Raw genomic sequence first — 13174 nt, forward strand, 5'->3', positions numbered from 1 at the left:
ACCAATCGGTAACTGCAAACCAAGCGCCACAAGCAGCTCAGCAGCAATCCAGGGACATGAGCAGCTTGGCAGATGCATCAGCTACAGCTACACCTCGGAGTAACTCAACACGACATGAAAACGAAACGGGAATAAAGTCATTTCAAACCCAGCGCTCGTATCGTGGAAGAGGAGCGAACATTTTAGGTCCTAACCCGACACAGAACAATAGGTATTATGGACATGGAGAATCGAGCATGCGGGACCCCATATTCAGCAGCATGCCACCACCACCTTACGTACACCCAAGAGTACAGGAAGGCTATGTAAGAGAACGAAATCACCTAATACGTGACGAGTTAATGGGACGTTTGAATCATCTACAGCATGAAAATACACCGAGGCCCTTACTGGAGGAAAGAAGAACGCTGAAGGCAATCCATAACTGGCCATTCAGGTACAAAGGGGAGAAGGATGGATCATCGCTTAACACATTTTTGCAACGAGTTGAAACTTTTGCTGCATCAGAGGAAATCGGCAATGACATACTGTTAAGAAACGTCAAGCATTTATTAATGGATGACGCCTTGAATTGGTACAGCAACCTCTACCCGTCTGGGCAACTAGCAACATGGGAAGACTTCAAGCGCCTGATCAGACACGAGTTTCTACCGACCAACTACGCATACATTCTAAGAGCAGAGGCATACCACCGGTTGCAGGGTGAAAATGAATCTTTCAACAAGTTCTATCAAGATATCTCCATTCTGTTCCAATATGTTGACCCTCCAATGAGCAATTTAGAAAAACTATTTATTATAAAGAAGAATATGAATACAACGTACGCGCCAATTGCTGCATCGCAACACTCCATTCACTCACTGGTGCAGGCATGTAAAGAACTCGACGAACTCAAAAAACTGCAACAGCAGCAACGACACTTCTCCTTTCCACAAGAAGCATTGATAGAACCTTCTCTAGGTACACCAGGCTACACAAAACAGCGGCAACCACTGCAGCGTTTTGGGAGAGTGCATGCATTAGAGGCAGAACATATGCAAAACCAGATAGAATACACTTCACAATCATCCCAGGGAGCATATGGAGAGCAACCAATACCTGAAGAAGACAATCTGAATCAGAGGATGGATACAATACTACAGCAAGTCAACGCGCTGAGGCTGAGATTTGACCGTCGAGAAGCGACAGAAAAACCGTCAATAAATCAACAGTCACAACAAACCACATCTGAGAACCAACATAACACGCGGAAAGCATCGAGTGTAGCGCCATCGGCAAGATGTCAGATTTGCTGGAATTGTGATGCAGAGGGTCACCGATTTATGGATTGCGACAAACCTCAAGCAATATTGTTCTGCTACCGCTGTGGACAAAAAGGTTACTCACTTCGGAACTGCCCGACTTGTCTTCAACGGCCGGAAAACGTACTGGCGGGGAACAAATAACAGAGGGAATAGAATCCTCGCGGTATCTCCACGATCCCTCTACGATAATAGATTTAATTCAAATTAGTTCCTTAATCATAAACCCCGAAAATGACAATCGGCCTCACGCTCTAGTGCAGGTGCTCGGCAAACACATAACCGGATTGCTCGATAGTGGAGCTAACTGCTCCATTCTTGGTGGAGATAACGTGAAAATAGTGCAAGAGCTAGGGCTGCAGAAGGTCGCACTTGCGGGAGGCATTAAAACAGTGGATGGTACGGAGCACCGAATTCAGTCGGTGGTACGCTTACCAATAGCGTATAACAAGAAGAACGAAGTCATAGCAATGTTAATTCTTCCTACGATGCCAACTTGTGTAATATTTGGCATGAATTTCTGGAATGCGTTTAACATCAAACCAGTTTGTTGTTCAGCAAACCTAGAACTCGAACCAGAGATTAGCCAGCCATTCGAAAAAAGAAAGCAACTATCGGAGGAAGAAGTGATTAGCCTAAAACGAGTCGTTGACCGTTTTCCAAAAGCTGAACCAGGGAGACTTGGAAGGACTGACCGCTACACTCACCGCATCGATATCGGTGACGCCAAACCACGAAAGCAACGATACTATCCTATGTCTAAATACGTACTGGAAGAGATCAATAAGGAGATCGACCGGATGCTGGAGCTCGATGTAATAGAAGAGGCGCTGTTCTCACCATGGAATAATCCCTTAGTAGCCGTCAAGAAAAAGACTGGTCAGTATCGCGTGTGTCTGGATGCCCGTCATTTGAACTCGGTGATGGTAAACGAGGGGTACCCGATTCCACAGATTTCAGCGATAATGAACAATCTCAGCGGGTGCACATTCATCTCAGCGATCGACCTAAAAGATGCCTTCTGGCAATTACCTTTAGAACCGAATTCTCGTCCATTGACAGCATTCACGGTTCCACAAAGAGGGCACTTTCAATTTAAAGTGGTACCGTTTGGCCTCTGCACGGCAAGCCAGGCCTTGGCTCGACTGATGACCCATCTTTTTGCGGACCTAGAGCCACATGTCTTCCATTATCTGGATGACATTATCATCTGTTCCCGGACCTTCAGCGAGCACATTGAGATGCTGGACAAAGTTGCAAAGCGGTTAATGGAAGCAGGACTCACGATTTCGGCTGAAAAATCCAGATTTTGTCTCGAGGAGATCAAGTACCTCGGGTATGTTTTAAATAAAAACGGATGGAATGTAGACCAAGACAAAATCGAGTGTATAGTACATTTTCCAGTTCCACAGTGCAGGAAGGAGGTACAGAGGTTTTTAGGAATGTGCAATTGGTACCGAAGGTTCATTGCGAACTTCTCTCGGATCGCTGCACCGTTAACGGAGCTAACCAAGACTAAAACCAAGTTCAAGTGGACCAGAGAAGCAGAAGAAGCTTTACTGAAACTAAAATCAGCACTCGTATCAGCGCCAGTTCTAGTCATGCCCGATTATACGAAAAAATTCTCGATTGCATGTGACGCAAGTGACGTGGCCATTGGTGCAGTATTAACCCAGGAGCATGAAGAAAAAGAGCACCCTGTAGCTTACTTCTCGCAGAAACTGTCGGCTTCAGAACGAAAATATTCAGTAACCGAGCGAGAGTGTCTAGCCGTGATCAGAGCAATAGAGAAATTTCGAGGCTATGTAGAAGGCACCAAATTCATCGTGCATTGTGACCATTCGGCATTAAGCTACCTAAGGTCAATGAAAAACCCGACGGCGCTCATGAGTCGCTGGATACTAAGGCTGAATGCATTCGACTTTGAAATAAAATATAGGAAGGGAGAAATCAATGTAGTACCGGATGCGTTGTCCAGAATCGTGAACACATTCAAATTTGCGGCGGATGCTTCAGACGATGATTGGTACCACAAACTCACTAAACGGGTCGAACAGCAGAGCGACAAATATCCAGACTTTCGTATGGTAAACCAAGAACTGTATAAAAATTGTAGCAGTAAAAATGGGGAAGGTGCACTAACACATAAATGGAAAAAGGTTGTACCGCTGAACCAACGAATAGAAGTAATCGCAAAATTCCATGACTCAACATCAGGAGCGCATCTGGGCTTTCAAAAGACATGGCAGAAGTTGCAAACCCACTTCTATTGGCCTAAGATGATGGAAGACACAGCACGATACGTTAGAGGATGCGAGATATGCAAGGCTAGCAAAGCACCGAATAGAACCATGATGCCGAACATGGGAGGACCTAAACCAGCCCGTGTCCCCTGGGAGTTAGTTTCAATTGATTTTGTAGGCCCATTCACTCGTTCACGCTCGGGAAACACAGTGATGCTGGTTGTGGTGGACTGGGTGACAAAATACGTCGTAGTACACCCCATGAGATCAGCGGATTCAGCCAAAATGGTGGAGTTCCTAGAACAATATGTCTGTCTACGTTACTCAAGGCCACGAATTATTCTTTCAGACAATGGGAAGCAATTCCTATCAGTCGCATTCAAGTCCTGGATTTCCAAACACAAAATTATCCACATGAGGACGGCCTTTTATTGCCCTATGGTAAATAATGCGGAGAGAGTGAATAGAGTATTAATCACGTGCATTCGAGCCCTGCTAGATGAAGACCATCGCGGTTGGGACGAAAATCTACAGGCCATCGCGGCTGCCATCAATAGTGCCAAGCACGAAGCAACTGGAGTCAGTCCACATTATGCAAACTTTGGCCGAGAACTCATCTTACACACAGATCTGTACACGCAGCAAGACTTAAACACACCAGATGATCCCAAAGTAGCGCAAGATGTACGGCTATCTTCGATCCGTCGCATTCACGAGTTCATCACGCAACGCATAAAAAACAATTATGAGAAAACCAAACAACGATACAATCTGAGAACAAGAACGATCACGTTCAAGACGGGTGACCTCGTTTGGCGGCGAACATTTACGCAATCGTCGAAGGTCAATCACACTAATCGGAAGCTCGACTCGAAATTCGTCCCAGCTACGGTAGTGAAAGTTCTAGGTTGCAATGTTTACAGGCTAGAAGATGTCAGCGATGGTAAACAAGGACAGTATCATGCCAAAGACATAAAACCGGACTAGTAAAGTTGCACATCAGCTATGTAAGCAACAAAAGTTGCCAACCACGGAAATAAAACACGCCAAACTGTGGCTGACACACCACGGTGTTATTTTGCATCGGAAGTCCTCGTTCGGCGGTAATCATTTGGACAAGGAATTACATAATTCAGCTATGCAATCGGCGAGCAAGGAGCTGACGACGATGAGCAATGTGCCGTTCACACACGTATTTCGGCAATGGCTCGAGGACCTAAATCAAAAATCGAAACCTCGCTAATCCTTGCACTTAAATGGACCAGCACTTTAGAATCTCTGACGAACACGGTCTAACCACACATTGTTTGATCTACCAACAATCATTGCGATAGGTCTTTATCTCAGGCTTAGGTCTTGAACGAGATGGTATTCTTTTGCATGGGGATCACTATGAAATCTCACAAAATCAACGCGATCGGGAGGCGCGGTAAAACCTCTTATCAGGGCTCATAGTGATTTAGGTCGCGGAAATGCTTCCTTGACTCAACGCGCATTTAAGATTAGCCCTCTAATCGTTCAAAGATTAGCCAACATTTAGTAGTAAATTTTGTTGCATGTAAGATTTCTAGTTCTATTTGCATTCTAGAACTAGTATAGATCTAATGAGTGTCGAACCACAGGAGCGACGAAGCACAGAAGATGGGACAAGAACTAGCGTAGAGACCTTTGCTCATTAGTGGGCGTTCAGATCACCTTTGGCAGAACTTGCTGCCGTTATGTTTGTTTGTTAGTTAGTTAGCTTAAAGTTGAGCTCTTAGATCTGGCGAGCTACAAGGCTTGCGTATATTAGTTATGATATAGTTATCACTATTTTGGGGTCTACCCAACTCGGTAACGTTTGGATCTGTTCTATCTCTATGAAATTTCTTGAAGAAATGAGTCTAAGAGTTTTTTGTGAGCTGCCTATCGACGCTCACAAAAAACTCTGTATCTGTGGTAAGGTTGTGTTGCGTTTGTGATCAGTTCATTTAGCATATTCAATAGTTAGCACTATTAAAAACAAAATAAACAACAAATAGTATTTAGCGGGTAATAGCACCACCGATTCCCTCCATCGAAAGTCTAATCTCATTCGTCAGCCAACAACACAAATTGAACAAGATAATAACACACAGGCCAGCAACCCTGGCATCACTGCTTGTTTACGAACCGCTTCCTCGGCAAACGCACGATGTAAAACATGCGAACACTAGCTTCCGCACAAACGTCAAATAGCACAGAAAGGGAAAAGCAAAGAACATCCACATTCGGCTCAATCAGTCATCGGAGGCGAACGTCAAATTCACTCCGCAGTGACACGAAACAATTCGCCGCTATCGGCCATTCTACATAATCTGAAAACGTGGCCGTAAACAGGTATGTGCTGGTTCGCTCAAACCATCCAAAACTATTGCAATCGTCGATTACAGCTCGAAGATCCGTCCACAACGACTAGCAAGAGGACACCAGCTAACGAACGGGGTAGGAAAACGACTGCGACGCTGTTAAAGCAAATCTAGCGCTAGGAAAGAGCAAAACCCCAAACGCGGTGTGATAGGAAACTTATTCGCGAATCGACGGGCACCAAGCATATTAACGGACACCCCGAAAGGGTAATAACTCACCAAAGAGGGTGGTCACGAAAAGATTCAATATAGCCATTATTTCAGGGTTTTGTTGTTTTTGGTTCGCCTCGCATTTCTTCGGCGACGGCTCAATTCATTGCGTCGGCAGGCGTGCTATCATCGACCCAAGCGGCGCGCGGACAGACAACGATTCTCGTACTTCAAGTTTGGTGGACTGACCCTCTCGTTTGATTCGAGCATTGTTGACGGTGGACAAAGCGGAAAGTTAGCTGACGCATACGGATCGAGAAAAGTACCGTGGCCGGACTCAGTGTGCAACTCGCGGCGTTGGATACCGGCGAGTGAATGCTGACGGAACGAGCGACGTCATTGAGCTGCAGCTGATCGATCGCCGGAAGAGAGCAGCCATTGTGTGTTCGCTGTTGGCAAAATGGCGACGTAATTGAGATGATCAATAGGCTAAGTTCACAAGTCTCCGGTACCGTGAGTAGAAAATCACTATTGTAAATATTATGAGATAACGCTGAGGAAAGTGAAGAATTTAGAAACGGTGGAGGAAGGAAGATATTGTGAGGTTATGATTTGTAGAGGATGGAAAAATAGAGAAAGAGTGCGAAGAGCAGGCCAGTTTTGAGCGAGAAGGTAGGAATGTAGGGAAAGGAGGAGGAAAGTACAGTTGAGTGAGGTTATGATGATGGCTTATGATTGAATATAAACGCATGAAATGACACACCGACTTCATTTTGATTTGTTTGAGCAAGCCTGGAGTAACACTGTAACATATTCCGAACATCAGAGAGTATTATTTAACTAAAGACATCGAAAAAGATGGAGAATAAAAATGAAATCGTTTTCATGGGGTTTCTCAAAGTGACGTGTTGTATGCATAAGTCCGCATTATTATGTTCAAATGACAAACTTATGTTTTTAAGTTCTTAAGTTCTGCGGAAAGTATAACCTGCATAAAAATAGTGGCGTAACACTTCGCTCGAATATTGGGCGTTTTAGTTTTCGATATCGCGCGTTTTGATTTTGAAATTTTTCGTAACAACCCTGAAATACCCAAAGAAAATATTACGTAGCTTCAATATTTTTTCTGTTCAGATTAACTGTTCCAAAGTACTCTGACATTTGACGTTATTTGCAAGCAGGAATCAGGAATCAGAACAAATTGGCTCAAATGGCACGTTCCCCTTGATATTTGGAGATTTGTGCCTTGCCATCAATTTGTTTTTAGCATCATTTTCCCGATATATAAGAGGGAAGGATTGAAAGGAAATGGTAAGGGTTGGACTAGGAGGATGGGAAAAAATGACGACACAAAAACACATAAAAGCAGAAGTAAATTCTGCACCCCTAAGGGATGCCGAACAATCTGCTGGGGATCACATCTGGTGGAAGCAGAAGTAAATTCTGAACCTCTAAGAGGTCCCGAACAGTCTGCTGTTAATAAAACCTCCAACCCCCGAGAGGATTTAGAGATCTTACAAAAGCGACACCATTCTGCACTCCCGGAAGAATGCAGAACGACTCGCAGTATGTACGAGCAGAAGTAAATTCGGTACCCCCCAGAGGATGCCAAACAATCTGCCAAACCCTATTTAAGGTTAATACAGAAGGGATTCATTCACTCCAGGAAGAACGATGAACCCTTCTGACTATAGCTCCTTACCACATTGGGTGAGAAACGAGAGAATATCCTTCAATTTTAGCTCCGCATACACAGACTCAACCATGTATGGAGAACCAAAAACCCGGATACGTAGCTGCCTCAATGCGGGACAGTTACATATCAGATGATATGAAGTACCATAATCGCATTCACACAAATCACACGAATAATACTCAGCACGTTGAATAGTAGCCATGTGATAATTGAGTTTGCAATGTCCAGTCAGAGCTCTGACCAGAACACTTCAATGATACTTGGAGAAATGCAGTAGACACTTTGACATTTTCACATCTAAATCTGGTAGAAATGCTTTGTCTGAGCGCAAGTTTGCAAGCTGCGCCAGTAGCTGGCATGTTTGGATGCAGCCCAAGAACGTATCTTGTGCTTTATCCAACTAGTTGAAAGTGGTAAAGCTGGTTCAGGACCAACGAAATCATTCGTTGCACCAGCTCTAGCCAACTCATCAGCCCATTCATTTCCAGTAATACCAGAATGGCCGGGTACCCATAAGAAGTAAACAGCATTTGAAATGCTGAGGTCCTCGATTTGAGTTCGACATGCGATCACTAGATTAGACCGTGAGTCATTCGAACTGAGTGCTTTTAAGGCTGCCTGACTGTCGGAACAAAAATAAATACGTTTACCACAGGTCCTCTGCTGAAGTGCCGATTGTACTCCACACAGAATCGCGTAGATTTCTGCTTGGAACACAGTACAGTATCTACCAAGTGAATGAGACTGCTCCAGCCTCATTTCACGACAGTAGACACCAGCACCAGCACGACCATTCAACAGAGAACCGTCCGTATAACAAACTATGTGTTCATCAAGTTGTCGTTCCAGACAACCGGACAACCATTCCTCACGAAGAGGATAGCTCACATTGAATGTTTTGAAAGGAAAACTGCATGTGAGAGTTAGGTCACTAGGAGCGAGTAAATACTCATCCCACGTAACCATTTGAGACCACAAGCGAGTGTGGCTGGTAGCATAATCTAATGGGTTACTGTTCCAAAGCCCTGTAACCCTAAGACGGTATGCACAAGATAATGCTTCTTGTTTTAGGAACACATGTAGTGGTTTAATACACAGTAGCGCCTCTAGAGCAGCAGTAGGAGTTGTCGTGAATGCTCCTGTCATCGCCATTAGGACCATCCTTTGGAGATGATTTAGCTTTGACTGAACTGTCGCGACTTCTCCTTTCTGCCACCATACAAGACATCCGTATGCTAAAATTGGTCTAACAATAGTTGTGTAGATCCAATGAATATATCTGGGTTTGAGTCCCCATGATTTTCCAAAAGCTCGTCTGCATTGGCCGAAAGCCATGCAAGCTCTTTTAATCCTGAAGTCAATGTGAGCAGACCAATTCAGTTTTGAGTCAAGAATAACCCCGACGTATTTAACTTGATCGACCACAGTGACCTCTGAACCAAAGAACTGCAACGGACGAGCTCCTGTGATTATCCTACGATGAGTGAAAAGCACCATTGATGTTTTGCCCGGATTTACAGATAATCCAACCTGACAACACCATTGTTCAACAGATCGAAGGGCTTGCTGCATTAAATCAAAGAGAGTGTTAATGCTTATACCGGTCATCAATATATGATAATCGTCGGCAAAACCATAAGTCGGAAATCCAAGGTTATTAAGTTTCCTCAACAAACCATCAGCGACTAGGTTCCATAAAAGTGGGGATAGTACACCACCTTGAGGACACCCACAGACACTCAGTTTTCTAATCTCTGCTTGCCGAAGCGATGAACAAAGAAGTCGATTGCTAAGCATTGCGTGTATCCAATTTGTGATACTTGAAGGTATGCCATGACCACGGGCTGCTTCCAGAATTGAATTGAAAGACACGTTATCAAAGGCACCTTCAATATCTAGGAAAACTCCCAAGCAAGATTGCTTTTGTGAGAAAGCTTTTTCAATGTTGTACACAACATCATGTAACAGGGTTGTAGTGGACTTTCCACGCTGGTAAGCATGTTGCATTCCATGTAGCGGATGCACGCCCAAACTAACATTCCTGATATAGTGATCGACTATGCGTTCCACTGTTTTAAGAAGAAATGAGCTAAGACTGATAGGCCTGAAACTCTTCGCTTCCTCATAAGTGTCGCGACCGCCTTTGGGAATAAATTTGACAATTATTTCCTGCCAGGCTCTTGGAATATATCCAGTCGCAAGACTAAAAGTAAGTATTTTCTTCAAAACATGTTTGAAATGTTCATACCCTTTCTGCAGTAACACTGGGAAAACTCCATCCTTTCCAGGAGACTTGTACGGAGCAAAACTCTCAACTGCCCATTTGACCGATTCAATCGTCACAACGCTTCGAGCAAGGGCCCAAGAATCGTAACTACCTGACAAGTCTCGGGAAGAGCTGTCGGTGATGGATTCATACATCCTGGAAAGTGAGTGTTAAAAAGATAGTGAAGTACATCACCTTCATCAGACAAGTGTTCACCATCTGAAGTTCTTAAGAAACTGACATTAAAGTCCTTAGACTTCGAAAGTAACTTATTTAATCTGCTAGCCTCGTTGAGACTAGAAACATTTGTGCAGAGGCTTTTCCAACCACTTCGCTCAGACGATCGAAGAGCATTTTTGTAAGCCCTTCGAGCCGACACGAATGCCTCCGACCCATCTCTGCGTCGGTGGTTCCAAGCTCTTCTGCATAGTTTCCTTAGTCTAGCAAGTTCAGCATTCCACCAAGGAGTTCCTCTAGTAGCTCGCACAATCCGAAGTGGACAAGCCTCTTCATATGCTGCAACTATGAGTGAGTTTGTCTCGTCGACAACATTTTCCAAATCAATTGGGGTTTCAATTGTTGGTTGGTACCCGTAAAATCTAGTCGCCAAGCCCTCTTCATAGAGGTCCCAGTTTGTAGATTTGGGATTACGATATGTGATAATATCAAATTTAACGTTTGAATGATCAAAGAAGATGTACTTATGATCAGACAACGAAGGTTCGAGCTCATCGGAGACGAGCCAATTCACCAACTCATGCGCAATTCTATCAGAGCAGAGAGTTACGTCCAAAACCTCCTCTCTTCCAGATCTCGCAAAAGTTGGACGGTTTCCTGCATTGACTATGTGCAGGTTTGTACTGCTCACAAATTCCATCATATCAGAGCCTCTCGAATTTATATCTGTGCTGCCCCATATGATATGGTGAGCATTTATGTCACTGCCGATTACAAGCGGTAAATCACTCTTGCAGCAGTATGATACAACCTTTTTGAAGTCATCGCTTGGCGAAGGTTGGTTATGCGGTAAATATGCCGAACAATAGACATATTTCCTGTCTATGCCATCAACAGTCATACCAACTGTGACAGCACAAATATCCCGAGTTGTGAGCTCCGATATGCGAGAAACATCGAGAGCACTATTTGCAAGTATGCATGCTCGAGGCATTTCACGTGGATTAGTCATACCGCTCTTGTTGAAGGCAACAAAGACTGGGTTTAACAATTTTCCAACGTAGAAGTTTCCCTTTTGGAAATATGGTTCTTGAACCAAAGCTATAGAAGCTTTACCTTCTTGAAGAAGTCTGGATAGATTCATAGTTGCTGTACGTTTATGCTGAAGATTGATTTGTGCCACTCTAACCATTATCAATCAGAGTAACGAACATTCCACCTTCAGCACTTATCGTACAACAACTACAAGAAACCAAATATATTGGCTTATAATCGCCTATAGCGAACCATGTAAGGATTTTTTTAAATGTTTTAATTATTTAAATCCCACGAGTTGCGAAGAAAGAAGTCGTCCACTGTGCCAGAGCTTCGCTTAATACAGTAAGGGAAAATCCCAAGATATTCCGTTCACGACTGCATTGTTTAACCTCCTGCAGCCATTCAGCCATCGGCACGGAAATACACCTTGACTTAGGAGTTCCTATTTTTGTGGCCTTTTACGACATGGAACAGGAAACCAGTGGATCAATTCTTGGTAAAAAATAATTCCGCCGGATGCCACACGGCTTACCTGTTTGGTGGACTTATACCACCGGTACAGGTGGACCGTAGCGTTATTCTTAGCCAGTTGGGAAACCGCTACCGACACTACACGGCTATCTAGGCTGCTCAGAGAGGGAAGTTGACATTGATGGTCAACTTCCATGGATGGCCGAGCAGCCGGAAAATCAAAATCACAATTGAAGGCTTTTTTATTCTTACTGTAACATATTCCGAACATCAGAGAGTATTATTTAACTAAAGACATCGAAAAAGATGGAGAATAAAAATGAAATCGTTTTCATGGGGTTTCTCAAAGTGACGTGTTGTATGCATAAGTCCGCATTATTATGTTCAAATGACAAACTTATGTTTTTAAGTTCTTAAGTTCTGCGGAAAGTATAACCTGCATAAAAATAGTGGCGTAACACTTCGCTCGAATATTGGGCGTTTTAGTTTTCGATATCGCGCGTTTTGATTTTGAAATTTTTCGTAACAACCCTGAAATACCCAAAGAAAATATTACGTAGCTTCAATATTTTTTCTGTTCAGATTAACTGTTCCAAAGTACTCTGACATTTGACGTTATTTGCAAGCAAGTGCCTAGGAATAGTTCCGTATGATATGTCAACAATTTTACAGCACATTCACATTCACGATTCAAAAGTGAACCCTCGGGAAACACTGCACTATGGTCCGAAACGGGAAATTAGAGTGACAAAAATATTTTCACCAGTTAGTTTTTTGTAGTTGGTGTCTTCACAAAAGTTGTTTGTAATCAAATGGCGCTCCTTTTGATGAAAAATGTTACTAGGGTGGTCCTCATTTAGATTGAAATCTGAAATCTAATTTTCTTAATTGAACTCAAAATGATTTTGTTGTACAATAGAGTTGAAGAAAATTTTATTTTGAGCAACTCTGCTGAAAAAAGCACCTCTCTAGCTTGTCATTTGATAGAGTTACATCAATTTTCCCGAATAAAAGTAGGGTGGCTCATAAAAATTCACTTTTTCTGTTCCAACTTTTTTGTGAAACGTTTTACGGAAAAGTTGTCTTCAGAAGAGTTGTTGTACTAATCATTGCGCATAATTTTGCTCAACCAAGCTTTTTCATATGAGCTACCAGTAAAAAGTTCATGATTATTTTTTCATCAAAAACTAGTCAAGCTTCAAATATCAATATTCATTAGATGCTAGATCGATAAAAATGTATCCTATGTGGTTCCTGAAAGGTCATAAAATAAATAAAAATTTAAGAGAAAATTTTTTTAACTTATTTGAATTAGTTTTAAAAATACCTTTAAAAAAAACTAAAACATTGCATAACTCTTAAACGCCTTAACGTATCAACACACTTTCTTCGGCAAAATGATAGTATCAACTTAGATCTACAAGTGTTCCATACATTGTTCATTC

At 42.9% G+C, this 13174-nt stretch overlaps 1 protein-coding gene across 10 annotated transcripts in view; it reads right to left on the bottom strand.

Moving 5' to 3' along the window:
* LOC131432269 (SH2B adapter protein 2) overlaps positions 1–13174 on the bottom strand; it is a 64141-nt gene that overhangs the window by 42766 nt on the left and 8201 nt on the right. The gene's annotated exons all lie outside the window — the stretch shown is intronic.

This window comes from Malaya genurostris, chromosome 2 (assembly GCF_030247185.1).
Source record: "Malaya genurostris strain Urasoe2022 chromosome 2, Malgen_1.1, whole genome shotgun sequence".
Classification (NCBI taxonomy): domain Eukaryota; kingdom Metazoa; phylum Arthropoda; class Insecta; order Diptera; family Culicidae; genus Malaya; species Malaya genurostris.